Source organism: Dendropsophus ebraccatus, chromosome 15 (assembly GCF_027789765.1).
Source record: "Dendropsophus ebraccatus isolate aDenEbr1 chromosome 15, aDenEbr1.pat, whole genome shotgun sequence".
In the NCBI taxonomy this organism is placed as follows: Eukaryota; Metazoa; Chordata; class Amphibia; order Anura; family Hylidae; genus Dendropsophus; species Dendropsophus ebraccatus.
This window is the reverse complement of record NC_091468.1, coordinates 64,185,165-64,201,275: the sequence shown is the minus strand read 5'-3', so window position 1 is coordinate 64,201,275 and position 16,111 is coordinate 64,185,165. Positions and strand designations below refer to the sequence as shown.

The 16,111-nt window shown below is 47.3% G+C and overlaps 1 protein-coding gene across 3 annotated transcripts in view; it reads right to left on the bottom strand.

Moving 5' to 3' along the window:
• ZDHHC14 (zinc finger DHHC-type palmitoyltransferase 14) overlaps nucleotides 1–16,111 on the bottom strand; it is an 81,074-nt gene that overhangs the window by 58,380 nt on the left and 6,583 nt on the right. The window lies entirely within an intron of this gene.

Here is a 16,111-nt window from a genome sequence, read left to right as displayed (position 1 = left end):
GGGCAGACAGGCACTCTGGCACTGGCTTATTAATGAAATATGGCTGATATGACACAGGTAGGCAAAGGGCAAAAAGCCACAAGCTCCCAGAATTATTTCATAAAACAGATGGGTCACAAGGGGCCGCACACTCTATAAGATAAGCAAGAGAACAGCCGTAACCTCTTCTCACTTCCCTTCTCACGCACATATGACTAGTAGACGGCTGGTTAGATGACATCGGTAGAAACCTATGTGCTGTTATGGGATGACACATGAACGGCCACAGAAGATGCTGCTGGTGTAAACATGGGAGCAGGCGGATGACACGCTGTCACCGGATGGCACGGCATCTCTCAGGCTTCGCACACTACAATTGTCATGGGATTTTTCTGACATTTCTTCTGATGTAAAACCCCAGGAATAGTTCACACACACGTACAACGTCCCAATTCAACTCATGTTTCTATAGCAACAAAGTGAAACCTTAGATTATTACCAGGTTTATTGCAAGTTACCCAACACTTTCTGTAGGAAGCAGCAGGTAAAGCGAATAGAAAGGGGAACATAAAGAAATGAGTGTGCAGCCCCGGTCACACCTCTCCTGTGGTCTGACGTCTGTTACACGGCCAAAGTTCACATCCAACTGCTATAAATATATCATAGTACTCTTCTCTATTACACTCAGTCCAAGAACAACTAGAAGTTCTACAAATACAAACCAGGGAGGATTTCCCTCATTGTTACTTCTCTATGTCAGTATAGAATCTTTGAGGATTCTGGCTACAGAATGAGATTTCTATAATACAGATCTAAGGTTAAAGGGAAACTAAACATAAAATATTTTTTTAAATCAGCTGATGTCAGAAAATGATATAGATTTGTCTTCCAGTACTTATCATCTGGTGTATGTCCTGCAGGAAGTGGTGTATTATGTCCACTGACAGTGTTCTCTGCTGCCACCTCTGTCCATGTTAGGAACTGTCCAGAGCAGCAGCAAATCCCCATAGAAAATCTCTCCTGCTCTGGGCAGTTCCTGACATGGACAGAGGTGGCAGCAGAGAGCACTGTGTCAGACTGGAAAAAATACACCACTTCCTGCAGGACATACAGCAACTGATAAGTACTGGAAGACTGGATATTTTTAACTAAACTTTTAGTTTGTAAGTAAATTACAAATCTATATAAAACTTTCTGACACCGGTTAATTTAAAAACTTTTTTCTAGCGTACCCCTTTAATCCATAGAGGCCATTTAGACAGATTAATAAAATATGAGCAAAATCCAAAAATGCATGGACTACTTTACATTTTGCTAATAAAGAACACCTATTGACGTCTATGGAAAGGGATTAAAATATGAATGCATTTCATCAATACCTTTATAGATTTTTCATTTGCTTTTTAAAGAAAGGGTTAACCCATTTCCTGTCTCGGATGGACAGCCCATTAGTATTTATTATACAGAAATACAGATGCAATACTGATGAAAAGTTAATGGTGTTTCATCGGTAGCACAACCATTTGCCCATACACAAGCCATGTTCCACCACCGCAGGGATACTAGGCCTACATCTGCCTGGGTAATAACATTGCTGAAGCCATCCAATTATCATATGCTTATACAGGGGGGAAATGCTGGATCAGATCTATAATCGTGCAGTTTTTCATTGCAATCCTCATAAACCAAGACATGGCAGACTCTTTTTAGAAGTCTGTATATGTGTAAGAATACACACGATATGTATATGTTGCAGTGAAATTATAGAATCAGGGATTTGATCAAATCCCGGGAAATGATGAAATAACGGCGCCGTTCCATCATTTTCCTTGGGATTCGATCAAATCACTGACCCCTTTCAGGGAAATGATGGAATGAACGATCGAGAAGTCGCCAGTCTCTATGTTTGGAGGCGGACAGGGGAGCAGAGCGGCACACCTCCCGGCAGGGATACGGCGTTGGGGCGGATGTGGAACAGAGCGGACAGGTCAGGGGAGCAGGAGGCATGTCGCAGGGCGGATGGGACCAGATGCGCACGGGAGAGCAGAGCAGCACACCTCCCGGCAGGCGTATGGCAGCGGGGCGGCCACGGAGCAGAACGGACAGGCTGGGGGAGCAGAGAGGCGTGCTACAGTGGAAATGAGTGGAACGGGGAGCAGAAGGGGGGCAGAGGCGGACAGGAAGCAGAGCGGACAGGCTGGGGGAGCAGAGAGGCAATGCAGTAAGCAAGTTCTATGTCGCAGGGAGAAATGATAGAGTTAATTCCATCATTTCCCGGAAAAGGTTCAGTGATTTGATCAATTCCCTAGGGAAATGATAGAATGGTGTGATAATTTCATAATTTCCCGGGATTTGATCAAATCCCTGATTCTATCATTTCACTGCAACATATATACTCATTGACAAACAGATAGAAATGATGGACTGTGGCAGATATGTTCAAGACAGGAGGTGCCAAAAAGTGTAAAACAGAAACTGCTGTAAACTCTTCAACGCGACCAATCACAGCTCAGGTTAAATAACAGCTGAGCTGTGATTGGCTGCCTTGTCTACCATCCAGAAAGAGCTAGCGCCTTCATTACAGATGCCTCAATGCTGCAATGGTGTGAGGAACCATGACATATGACAGTCGGTCAGTAGTGATATGAAGGACACTGACAGCTCAGCCATACGTGCAGGTCATTCTAGGTTTATACTCGCATGTATTATAGATCAGAGGAAATCTCCCCGTCCACCATACAATACTGAGGTTCGGCTTCTGATAACAAGACGTGTGGATTTGTTTGGTAGCAATTCTTTATTAGACTCCATTAGTTCAGAGGCGGGCAAACATTGCTGCAGCACTTTACTGTTTCATCTCAGATTTCTGGAAAAATCAATATAGTTAATGCAGCCATTAAAATTTAGAAAACACAAATACATGTCCTGACCGATGCATACAGAGGAAAGAGTGTGATCGAAAGGTCATAGAAGAATACTGTATATCTATCCTCCACTGTAACAGCCAGTAGCTATGTGACTCTGCGAGTAACTATAAGGCCCCGTTCCCACTGAGCAAAGCTAGCGGAATTCCGCGACGGAATTGTCCGCCGCGGAATGCCGTTAGCCTCCCGCTCATAATGGGAGTCTATGGGAGGCGCGCGCTGCTGCTCTGTACGCGCTGAAGAATGAACATGTTCATTCTTCAGCGCGGACAGGGCAGGAGCGCGCACCTCCCATAGAGTCCCATTATGAGCGGGAGGCTAACGGCATTCCGCAGCAGACAATTCCGTCGCGGAATTCCGCTACCTTTGCTCAGTGGGAACGGGGCCTAAGGTTTATTGGAGAGGAAAAAATAAAAAATAAAAAAAATTATATATATATTATATTACTAAAAAATAACGAAGATGTTCAATACAAAGTCTGTTTGGAGTATGTCAGTTATCACAGGAGACTTGGCCGGGTCCTGTCTCTAAGCTCTGACCCCCCCAGAGTGCTGTCACCATCTCTGACCAGCCCCTCCAACCTATATTACCATCTCTCTAAGCAGAAAGTGAAAAATGCAGCAGGTGCTGCAACCTCACCGCAACAGCTTTCTATAGCAACACACACAATAACTATCCCAGCCACTGCTTTTATAGCACAGCCGTGGTTGGTAACCTAGACAACAAGCTGTCAACAATGGGAGGGAAAGAGCAGCATATCAGGAGTAGCTGCTCCCACCTCCAGAGCAAGAGCAACTTTTGTGGAAACAGCTGGGTTCGGGAAGAAATACCCCCTTATATATTGTGGGTATATGAACAGGGCTTGCCAAGTGATAGCTGAGAATTAACAAATCCCCATAGAAAACTTCTCCTGACATGGACAGAGGGGGCTGCAGAGAGCACTGTGTCAGACTGGAGAGAATACACCACTTCCTGCAGGACATATAGCAGCTGATAAGTACTGGAAGACTGGAGATTCTTAAGAAGTAAATTACAACAATTTTGTGGCAAAAATACATAAGTTGGATTTAATAAATGACACAAAGAATCCATAAATGTAAGGACACATGGATAGTGTGATTTCTTACAAAAGTCATAGATATTTGAGCAATAAAGTAATGGCACAGAATAGTGGTCAGTCTTATAAGTTATATATCCATCCATTCCCAATGTTAGTGAGACTCCTAGATTAGTCAGCCAGTCTTATCAAATGGAACTTAAAGGACAACTCCCGCGGGACCCCAAAAAAAAAAAAAAAACACAGACACACACAGACACCATACTCACCATCTCTCCGGTGACGATCGCCACTCGATTCGCCCGCCGTCCGCCTCTCCGTCGCCGCCTTCCGCCATCCAGCGATGTCTCCAACTTCCGGGTCCAGGGGATGGAAAAGGCTGCCAGTGCGCTTGCGCACCGGCAGCCTTTTCATTGGCTGGAGCGCATCACATGGCTTCCAGCAAGCTCAGCCAATCAGGGCTGAGCAAGCTGGAAGCCATGTGATGCGCTCCAGCCAATGAAAAGGCTGCTGGTGCGCATGTGCACCAGCAGCCTTTTCATCCCCATTCACTTTGCATGAAGACGCCGAGGAGGAAGAAGACCCGGACCGCCCCTCGGCTCTGACGTCGTCGTCACCAGATGCCGCCCCGGAGAAGAGGACCGTGACGATTGTAATAGGTAATGTATACTTTCCTTAACTTCCGGGGTGGGGGGTCGGGGGTCCGAAAGTGGGGGAAGGGGGCCAGGCCGGGTATTTAACCACATTACAAAGTTATATAACTTTGTAATGTGTGTTAAATGAGCAAAAAAAAATTTTTGTGGGAGTTGTCCTTTAAGGCCCTATTACACATATAGGGGAGATCAAACATGGTGCAAACATGGTGTAAAGTGAAACAGGCCCAGTTGCCCCTAGCAACCAATCAGATTCCACCTTTCATTCTCTAAAGCGTCTGAGGAATGAAAGGTGGAATCTGATTGGTTGCTAGGGGCAACTGAGCTAGTTTCACTTTACACCATGTTTGATAAATCTCCCCCAAAGTGTTAACCGTTACGGCCAGCAGTGGATTATAATAGGTCCGTTTCGGACGGTAGCCCGGGGCCCTGAGCTCCTGGGGGCCCATGGCCACCCAAAAAGACTGATACTTTTAGTGGTGAAATGTCTCCTGGCTGCAGTTCTGCCATGATTTGCAAAAAATTGTTGCTTTTCTACAGCAATTTTGCACAATTCAGGGCATCATGACATTATCTATACTGTACTATGAGCACCAGGCCAGTGCTGCCTTAGTTGCAGGGCGTTTGGGGGGCCCAGGCCTGGTGAACAGCCTGGGGCCTATGGTAAAGTTAATCCGCCCCTGGTTACGGCCGATAATCGCTTTGTGTAAAAGAAGTCAACGATCAGCCAACATGCTTGATGTCGGCTGATCGTTGTCTTTCAACATGTTGAAACATTAAAGTTCTTTTAGGTTGCTGTATGCTGGGTAATTTCCTATGAACTGTGCTGCAATGGTTTAACACAATAAATGCAGTACAGTTAAAGTGGTTATCCAGCGCTACAAAAACATGGCCACTTTCCCCCTACTGTTGTCTCCAGTTTGGGTGGGGTTTTGAAACTCAGTTCAATTGAAGTAAATGGAGCTTAAAGGGGTTATCCAGCGTGGGGGCTATTTTTAGATGTGGCCGGGGAGGAGGTGGCTGAAAGAAAAGACGTCCACTCACCTCCCCGGTTCCAGCAGCGGGTTCCACATCGCGGCGCAGCGGTGCTCGGTTCCCAAAGGCTTCCGGGTGTCTGACGCGGGCCCGAGACGTGACGTGGTATTTTTTATCTATGTCAGTGTTATAATAAAGATTTTCGTGATGTGCTACCATTTTTATGCATATGCTATTTTTCTTTTGAGAGGTTGATGTACTACTTATATGCATTGGTTTAGCACTCCTTGATTATTAGTGGTGCCCAATATATATATATATATATATATTTGTATTTTAACCCCTTAGTGACCGCCGATACGGCTTTCTACGGCGGTCACTAATGGGCCTTATTCTGCTGCCATCAGCTTTTTACGGCGATGGCAGAGAATAAGGCTGCGGGGCCGGGACGGCCCCCACCCCATCCCCCCGGCTACCGGAGGTAGCTGAGGGGTTGGGGCAGTGTGTGAGGTCCGTCCCGGCCCCCCCCCCCTTACCGACGATCGCCGCTATTAACGTTATAGCGGCGACCGTCGGTAAATGAGAGTACCGGTGCCGCCGCCACCTTTCATCTCCCCCCGCCGTGAATCTACGGCGGGGGGAGATGAAATAAGTATCCCCCAGACCTCAGATCAGCCCCCCCTAGTGCCCCGATAACTAACCCCCCTCCCCCGGCGGCCATCATTTCCAAGATGGCCGCCGCTATCGCTGTGAACCGACTAACGTCGGTTCACAGCGATTAAAAGGTTAAAATGAATGAAAGCCCCATGCTCTCCGCCACCGGAGGTAGCGGAGAGCATGGGGCAGTCATCGGGGACCCCCCCTGTGGGGTCCCGGTACAAGTGATCAGCGGTATATACTATATACCGCTGATCGCTTGTGCCATGTGCTCCCGGCACTTTTTATCCCCTGTCACCATGAATGATTGGTGACAGGGGATAAAAAGTGATGTCCCCCCACCCCCCAAGTCGCCCCCCCACCCCCCCTGTCACCCCCGTCCCCCAGTCACCCCCCCCTTCCCCATATACTCACCGGATCGACGGAGCTCCTTCCTCCTCGGCGTCCTGGCTGGTTATGAAGTGCGCATGCGCTTCACAACCAGCCAACTCTGAAAATTTAAAGTGACAGAGACCAATTTGGTCTCTGTCACTGAACTATGATTACTGAGATAGAAAATATCACAGTAATCATAGTAATACAGTGAAAATGAACATGTAAAGTACAAAAAGTGACAAACATACAAAAAAATAAAACACACACTTTTTATTATAGTAATAATTGCAGTTTACTCCCAAATTACCCCTAACCCCTCCCCAGATTACCCGTAACCACCGCACGTTGCCCGTAACCACCGCACGTTGTCCGTAACCACCGCACGTTGCCCGTAACCACCGCACGTTGTCCGTAACCACCGCACGTTGCCCGTAACCACCGCACGTTGTCCGTAACCACCGCACGTTGCCCGTAACCACCGCACGTTGCCCGTAACCACCGCAAATTGCCAGTGACCCCCTCCAGATTGCCCGTAACCACCCCAAATTACATGTACCCACCCCAGATTACCTATAAGCACTTCAGTTTATCAGTAACAATCCCAGATTGTCTGTAACCCTTCCAGGTTGCACATAACCCCCCCAGGTTCCCCGTAATCATGCCAGATTACATGTAACCCCCCAGATTGCACGTAACCACTGCGCGTTGCCTCTGACCACGCCACAATGCCTCTGACCACGCCACAATGCCTCTGACCACGCCACAATGCCTCTGACCACGCCACAATGCCTCTGACCACGCCACAATGCCTCTGACCACGCCACAATGCCTCTGACCACGCCACAATGCCTCTGACCACGCCACAATGCCTCTGACCACGCCACAATGCCTCTGACCACGCCACAATGCCTCTGACCACGCCACAATGCCTCTGACCACGCCACAATGCCTCTGACCACGCCACAATGCCTCTGACCACGCCACAATGCCTCTGACCACGCCACAATGCCTCTGACCACGCCACAATGCCTCTGACCACGCCACAATGCCTCTGACCACGCCACAATGCCTCTGACCACGCCACAATGCCTCTGACCACGCCACAATGCCTCTGACCACGCCACAATGCCTCTGACCACGCCACAATGCCTCTGACCACGCCACAATGCCTCTGACCACGCCACAATGCCTCTGACCACGCCACAATGCCTCTGACCACGCCACAATGCCTCTGACCACGCCACAATGCCTCTGACCACGCCACAATGCCTCTGACCACGCCACAATGCCTCTGACCACGCCACAATGCCTCTGACCACGCCACAATGCCTCTGACCACGCCACAATGCCTCTGACCACGCCACAATGCCTCTGACCACGCCACAATGCCTCTGACCACGCCACAATGCCTCTGACCACGCCACAATGCCTCTGACCACGCCACAATGCCTCTGACCACGCCACAATGCCTCTGACCACGCCACAATGCCTCTGACCACGCCACAATGCCTCTGACCACCGCACGTCGCCTCTGACCACCGCACGTCGCCTCTGACCACCGCACGTCGCCTCTGACCACCGCACGTCGCCTCTGACCACCGCACGTCGCCTCTGACCACCGCACGTCGCCTCTGACCACCGCACGTCGCCTCTGACCACCGCACGTCGCCTCTGACCACCGCACGTCGCCTCTGACCACCGCACGTCGCCTCTGACCACCGCACGTCGCCTCTGACCACCGCACGTCGCCTCTGACCACCGCACGTCGCCTCTGACCACCGCACGTCGCCTCTGACCACCGCACGTCGCCTCTGACCACCGCACGTCGCCTCTGACCACCGCACCTTGCCTCTGACCACCCCAAATTGCCAATGACCCCCTCCAGATTGCGGTGCCCATGTCAGATTACAGGTACCCACCCCAGATTGCCTATAAGAACTTCAGTTTATCCGTAACCACCCCACATTGCCCGTAACCACCCCACGTTGCCCGTATCCACCTCAGATTGTCTGTAAGCACTGCAGGTTGCCCGTAACCACCCCACGTTGCCCGTATCCACCCCAGATTGTCTGTAAGCACTGCAGGTTGCCCGTAACCACCCCACGTTTCCCGTAACCATCCCAGATTGTCTGTAAGCACAGCAGGTTGCCCGTAACCAGCCCACGTTGCCTGTAACCAGCCCACGTTGCCTGTAACCAGCCCACGTTGCCTGTAACCACCCCACGTTGCCTGTAACCACCCCACGTTGCCTGTAACCACAGCAGGTTGCCCGTGACCACCACACGTTGCCCATAACCACCACACATTGCCCGTAACCACCCCGCGTTGCCTGTAACCACCCCACGTTGCCTGTAACCACCCCAGGTTGCCGTAATCACAGCAGGTTGCCCGTGACCACCCCATGTTGTCCGTAACCACCCCAGATTACCTGTAACCACCTCAGGTTGCCCATAACCACCCCTGGTTGCTTGTAACCACCCCACATTACCTGTAATCTAATTTTTTTTATCTTATTTTAGTAACTGCGCTATTCTAATAACCATTACTAGCTGCGGTTTTGCTCCTGTAAATCGGCGCTCCTTCCCTTCTGAGCCCTGCTGTGTGCCCATACAGTGGTTTATGCCCACATATGGGGTACCGTTGTACTCAGGAGAACCTGCGTTACAGATTTTGGGGTACGTTTTCTCTCCTGTTCCTCGTCAAATTGAGAAATTTCAAACTAAACCAACATATTATTGGAAAAATTCGAGTTTTTCATTTTTACTGGCCAATTTTGAATACTTTCCTCTAATACCTGTGGGGTAAAAATGGTCACCACACCCCAAGATGAATTCTTTGAGGGGTGCTCTTTCCAAGATGTGGTGACTTTTGGGGGGAATCTATTCTGCTGACACTACAGGGGCTCAGCAAACGCACCTGGCGCTCAGAAACTTCTTCAGAAAAATCTGCACTGAAAATGCTAATTGGCGCTCCTTCCCTTCTGAGCCCGGCTGTGTGCCCATGCAGTGGTTTATGCCCACATATGGGGTACCGTTCTACTCAGGAGAACCTGTGTTACATATATTGGGGTGACATTTCTCTCCTGTTCCTCGTGAAATTGAGAAATTTCAAACTAAAGGAACATATTATTGGAAAAATTCGAGTTTTTCATTTTTACTGTCTACTTTTGAATACTTTCCTCAAATACCTGTGGGCATACCTCCCAACTTTTGCAAAGAGCAAAGAGGGACATATGCGCCGCGGTCCCCATAGCCACGCCCCCATAGCGTCCCTCCGTAGCCACGCCCCATAGCGACCCTCCATAGCCACGCCCCCATAGCAACCCTCCATAGCCACGCCCCCATAGCAACCCTCCATAGCCACTCCCCTACAGTCACCACATCCTGCTGACTGAATAGTGCCCTATATAGTATCCAATCCCCCCAAAAATGCCCTTTATAGTATCCAATCCCCCATTATAGTGCCCGACATAGTATCCAATGCCCCCATATATGCCCCACATAGTATCCAATCCCCCACATATGCCCCACATAGTATCCAATCCCCCACATAGTGTCCAATCCCCCACATAGTGCCCCACATAGTAGCCAATGCCCCCATATAGTGCCCCACATAGTAGCCAATCCCCCCATATAGTGCCCCACATAGTAGCCAATCCCCCCATATAGTGCCCCACATAGTATCCAATCCCCCACATATGCCCCACATAGTATCCAATCCCCCACATAGTGTCCAATCCCTCACATAGTGCCCCACATAGTATCCAATGCCCCCATATAGTGCCCCACATAGTAGCCAATGCCCCCATATAGAGCCCCACATAGTAGCCAATGCCCCCATATAGTGCCCCATATAGTAGCCAATGCCCCCATATATGCCCCACATAGTAGCCAATGCCCCATATAGAGCCCCACATAGTAGTCAATGCCCCCATATATGCCCCACATAGTAGCCAATCCCCCATATAGTGCCCCACATAGTAGCCAATGCCCCCATATGGTGCCCCACATAGTAGCCAATCCCCATATAGTGCCCCACATAGTAGCTAATCCCCCCATATAGTGCCCCACATAGTAGCCAATCCCCCCATATAGTGCCCCATATAGTAGCCAATCCCCCCATATAGTAGCCAATCCCCCCATATAGTGCCCCACATAGTAGCCAATCCCCCCACACAGTAGCCAATCCCCCCATATAGTGCCCCACATAGTATCCAATCCCCTCATATAGTGCCCCATATAGTAGCCAATCCCCCATATAGTAGCCAATCCCCACATAGTAGCTAATGCCCCCATATATGCCCCACATAGTATCCAATCCCCATATAGTGCCCCACATAGAAGCCAAACCCCCATAGAGTGCCCACATAGTAGCCAATCCCCTCATATAGTGCCCCACATAGTAGCCAATGCCCCATATAGCGCCCCACATAGTAGCCAATCCCCCCATCTGTGTGGCCCCAGCGGAAAAAACAATAAACCAGTAACTCACCTGTCCTCCGGTCCCAGCAGCTCCTCTCCCGGCAGAGCACGCACTCCCGTCATCCTCCGGGGCGGGCAGCGGGGTACAGAGACACTGACTGTACCGGAAGTGACCTGCAGCCTCTATATGAATTACTTCCGGTACAGTCAGTGTCTGTACCCCGCTGCCCGCCCCGGAGGATGACGGGAGTGCGTGCTCTGCCGGGAGAGGAGCTGCTGGGACCGGAGGACAGGTGAGTTACTGGTTTATTGTTTTTTCCGCTGGGGCCACATATAATGCGGGACACGGGGGGGCCGTTCCGGGACCGCGGGACAGCACCCCGAAAACGGGACTGTCCCGCGAAATCCGGGACGGTTGGGAGGTATGCCTGTGGGGTCAAAATGCTCACCACACCCCAAAATAAATTCTATGAGGGGTGCACTTTCCAAAATGGAGTGACTTATGGCGAGATTTTACTCCGCTAGCACTACAGGGGCGCTGCAAACGCACCTGGCGCTCAGAAACTTCTTCAGCAAAATCTGCATTGAAAAAGCTAATTGGCGCTCCTTCCATTTTGAGCCCTCCTGTGTGCCCATGCAGTGGTTTACGCCCACATATGGGGTACCATTGTACTCAGGAGAACCTGCGTTACAAATTTTGGGGTACTTTTTTCCTCTTGTTCCTCGTGAAATTGAGAAATTTCAAACTAAACGAACATATTATTGGAAGAATTCAAGTTTTTCATTTTTACTGTCTTCTTTTGAATACTTTCCTGTAATACCTGTGGGGTCAAAATGGTCACCACACACCAAGATGAATTCTTTGAGGGGTGTACTTTCCACAATGGGGTGATTTATGGGGGGTTTTCTCTCTGCTGACACTACAGGGGCTCTGCAAACGCACCTGGCGCTCAGAAACTTCTTCAGCAAAATCTGCATTGGAAAAGCTAATTGGCGCTCCCTTCCTTCTGAGCCCTGCTGTGTGCCCATACAGTGGTTTACGCCCACATATGGGGTACCGTTGTACTCAAGAGAACCTGCATTACAAATTTTGGGGTGCTTTTTGTCTCATATTCCTTTTGAAAATGAGAAACTTTAATCTAAACGTATATATTATTGGAAAATTTAAATTTTCAATTTTTTTACTGCCTAATTGTGAATACTTTCCTCCAGCCCCTGTAGGGTTAAAATGCTCATTATACCCCTAGATTAATTCTTTAAGGTGTGTAGTTTCCAAAATGGGGTCACTTATGGGGGTTTTCAGGATACCAGACTTCTAAATCCATTTAAAAAAAGAACTGGTCCCTAAAAAAATCAGTTTCACGAAAATGTGATAATTTGCTGATAAATTTCTAAGCCCCATAACACCCTAAAAAAGTAAAATATGTTTACCAAATTATGCCAGAATAAAGAAGACATATTGGTAATGTGACTTAGTAACTAATTTATGTGCTACGACTTTCTTTTTTTAGAAGCAGAGAATTTCAAAGTTCATAAAATGCAAATTTTTTAAATTTTTCATGATATTTTGATGTTTTTCACAAAAAACACACAAAGTAGTGACCAAATTTTGCCACTAACATAAAGTGCCATATGTCACGAAAAAACAATCTCAGAATCGCTAGCATACGTTAAAGCATCACTGAGCTATGAGAGCATAAAGTGAGACAGGTCAGATTTTGAAAAATTAGCCTGGTCATTAAGGCCCAAACTAGCTGCAGCACAAAGGGGTTAAGCGTTTTCATACTTTATTAAATATCAAAATAGTATTGAGTATCAAAATAAAAAATATGGTATCGATATCGAAAAGGAGATAGCGCCGGTCTGCTGCTGCCACTCCTATGACGTGGAGCAACTGCAGCAGATCATTGCTAGCTTTGTCATTGCCTTTCAACATTGTACATCTCAGCTCAGTATATGACATCATCAGGCAACCATTTTTTCTTTCTTTCATTATTTCTTCTTTTTTTTTAGTCATTTTATCATTTTGTACATTTATGAGGTACTTCACAGTATTTCTCTTATAGTTGTATTGTTTATTGCACTTTTAAAGTCCCGCATGACCTTATGTTCTTTACATCTTTACAAAGAGTCACTGTCGTATTTATTTTTTTATTGTTTTGCAGAAATCAATAGTACAGGCGATTTTAAGAAACTTTGTAATTGGGTTTATTTGGGAAATTTGCCATTATCTGCATTCAAAAAGACTTTTCCCAGGTCCCCGCTCCCTCTCTCCTGTTTTCCATTCACTGCAAAATATCATGAAATAGTGACTTGTTGCATCAGACACAACCCTGTCTCTTCTATGGAGAGGGGAAGCATGTTTGGGAAGTGTGCTGGGTGCTGCTACGGCACATTCACATAGCGTTATGGGCGTTTTTTTAGATGATTGGTTCCCTTTAAGAGGAGATAGCCTGGTGATGTAGCTGTAAATAAACTCTTTGTTGTCCTGTTTTGGTGCCTCATCTCCCTCCACCCCCCCCCCCCCCCCCCCCCTTTCCATACACAATGATGAAGACAGAGAGGAGAGCTTCAAACTGCTTTTTCATGATAAAAATGCAATTTTCGGCTAATAAACCCAATCACAAATTTTCTTAAAATCGCTTGCACTATTGATTTCTGGAAAGAAAAATTAAACGACAGTGACACGTTTATATAAACCAAATAAAATTTTTTTTTAAAATAAAGCAACGCCACAATTGAAAATCCCTCCTTTATAACCAGCAATCGTTTTTCCTCTATCGACATTACAAGCTCCACTTACAGCCGGTATTAAATCTAATGTACGGACGCCATCAAGGATATAAAATCTGAAAAGGAAATAACAGTCCGACAAATATCTGGTCACTGTGAGGATCTAAATGACTATGGAGAAGAGAATCCATTCTGCACACCAAAATACCAGCTCTCCATGATAGTGCTAACCATTGTTTAGCGTCTAGGTGGATGAATAGGAGTAATTGTAACAGGAAAGTAAACCGCTGACTGCTAAAGGTTCGGTAATAGGCACCTTGGTAAGAATGTTCTGCGAGCATAGTCATCTAAATTACAACTTACTGACTTCACTAAAAAGTGTCGACGCCTTCCAAGCGTGAAATACATAGTAACACTATGGTTGTGCTGACGTGACACAAGGATGGGGCCACAATCCTCTCTCGACCTATGACTTCTGGATTGACCCCACAGCCACGTCCAGGCCTAAGAGGACGTGTGGGGCCTGTTCAATGAGCAAAAACCACTGCTGACGCCCTCACAGTATAAAGCACACGTATGCTGAGGAGTCATCCGCACCCCAATGATCACACATCGATGGCCTCTCCCAGTCTTACATTTCATTACATACATAAGTATATGGCATCTCCTGACTCAAACCAAAATGTATTCAGATACCTGTAACCAGAGTTTTTGGCCCACTTTCTATGAACAGCTGAACGTTATAGTATAGATATACAGTATAGGTATATAGTATACGAGTATAGGGGTCCATAAACATTTTGCATCCCATGTGACATTAGAAGACAAGCTCAAAATGCAGATAAACGCAATTTAAATGGTCACAATGAGGAGAAAACTGATGTGTCAAGGACATCAGACGCTGAGTGATCAGGAGAACAGCGTAAGCTCTTAAAGGGGTTAAAGGGGTAGTGCGGCGTTTAACATTTGTTCACTAAATAACACACATTACAAAGTTATACAACTTTGTAATGTGTGTTATTTAAGTGAATGGCCCCCTTCTCAGTGTTCCCCCCAACCTGGAAGTGTGGTACATTATGCTTACGTATTCGCTGTCGACCCCAGCCACCATCTTGGGTCGATGACGCCATCTTTGGGAGGTCTGCAGGAATGCTCCAGCCGCCCCCCTTCTGCCGCATCATCAGCTGCTCAGCCGCGATTGGCTGAGCATAGTTATGGCGGCCGGGGTCGACAGCGAATGCTTAAGTATAATGCTCCGGGGTGGGGGGCCATTCACTTAAATAACACACATTACAAAGTTGTATAACTTTGTAATGTGTGTTTTAAGTGAATAAATGTTAAATGCCGCACTGCCGCTTTAAAGTCATATTAGAAAGGAATATAACTTGATTAAAGCAATGTATTTAACATTATTTTTTTGTTTCTGGAAAACCCCTTTAATCTGTCTGAATTCAGGCTGGGACACTTGTTGCTGACGGACCGTTCAGACAGGCATCGCTCTAACAGGAACCTGTATCTTTTACTGATTGAAAGAAATCCTACAGTACGCTATGCTATTCTGACCATGAAGAAAACCGTTTTCTCTTTCTAGGGAAGCAAAAATGCTTTATTAATGAAAGACACTGAAATAAAATAGGGGGGGGGGGGGGACTTTCATCAGTCATCACTCAGTATATGGTGCATTGACAGAGCTTAGTGGTAAGCTTCAACTCAGACTACTCCTTTAAGAAAAGCAAAACAAAAACAAGCTGTCTGACTTGAGATGGGAAATGATGCGGCATGCATACGCCCATCAAGAATGCGATCACTATGAGTAATACTGCATCTGCACAAGGGCATGCAGAGGAGTGCTGGTAACAGCAGCCTATACACTATATAGCTGAGGAATAAGCCTCTGCAGCAGGGGTAAGGAACCTTGGCTCTCAAGCTGTTGCAAAACTACAACTCCCATCATGCCCGGGAGCTAAAGCTTTGGCTGTCCAGGCATGATGGGAGTTGTAGTTCTGCAACAGTTAGAGAGCCAAGGTTCCCTACCCCTACTCTACAGTACCCTAGACAAGACTTCCTAATAAAATGTTTACTTTTTTTCTCCACTAAAACTGGTTGTCAGTGATTAAAGGGGTACTCCCCCCCAAGAGCTAAAAAAATGTAATGCTCCCAAACCTAGCTGCTCTTACTCACCAAGTCCCCCTGAGTATTTTGAGCCGCCTCCCGTCTTTCTAGCTGCTGCCGTTCCTGAGTTACACATTTTTCTAAAAGCCGGTCTATAATCAAGATAGGAAACTACATTTCCCATCATGCAATGCTTCTGCCTGAAAGATGGTGAAGTAAGCAGAG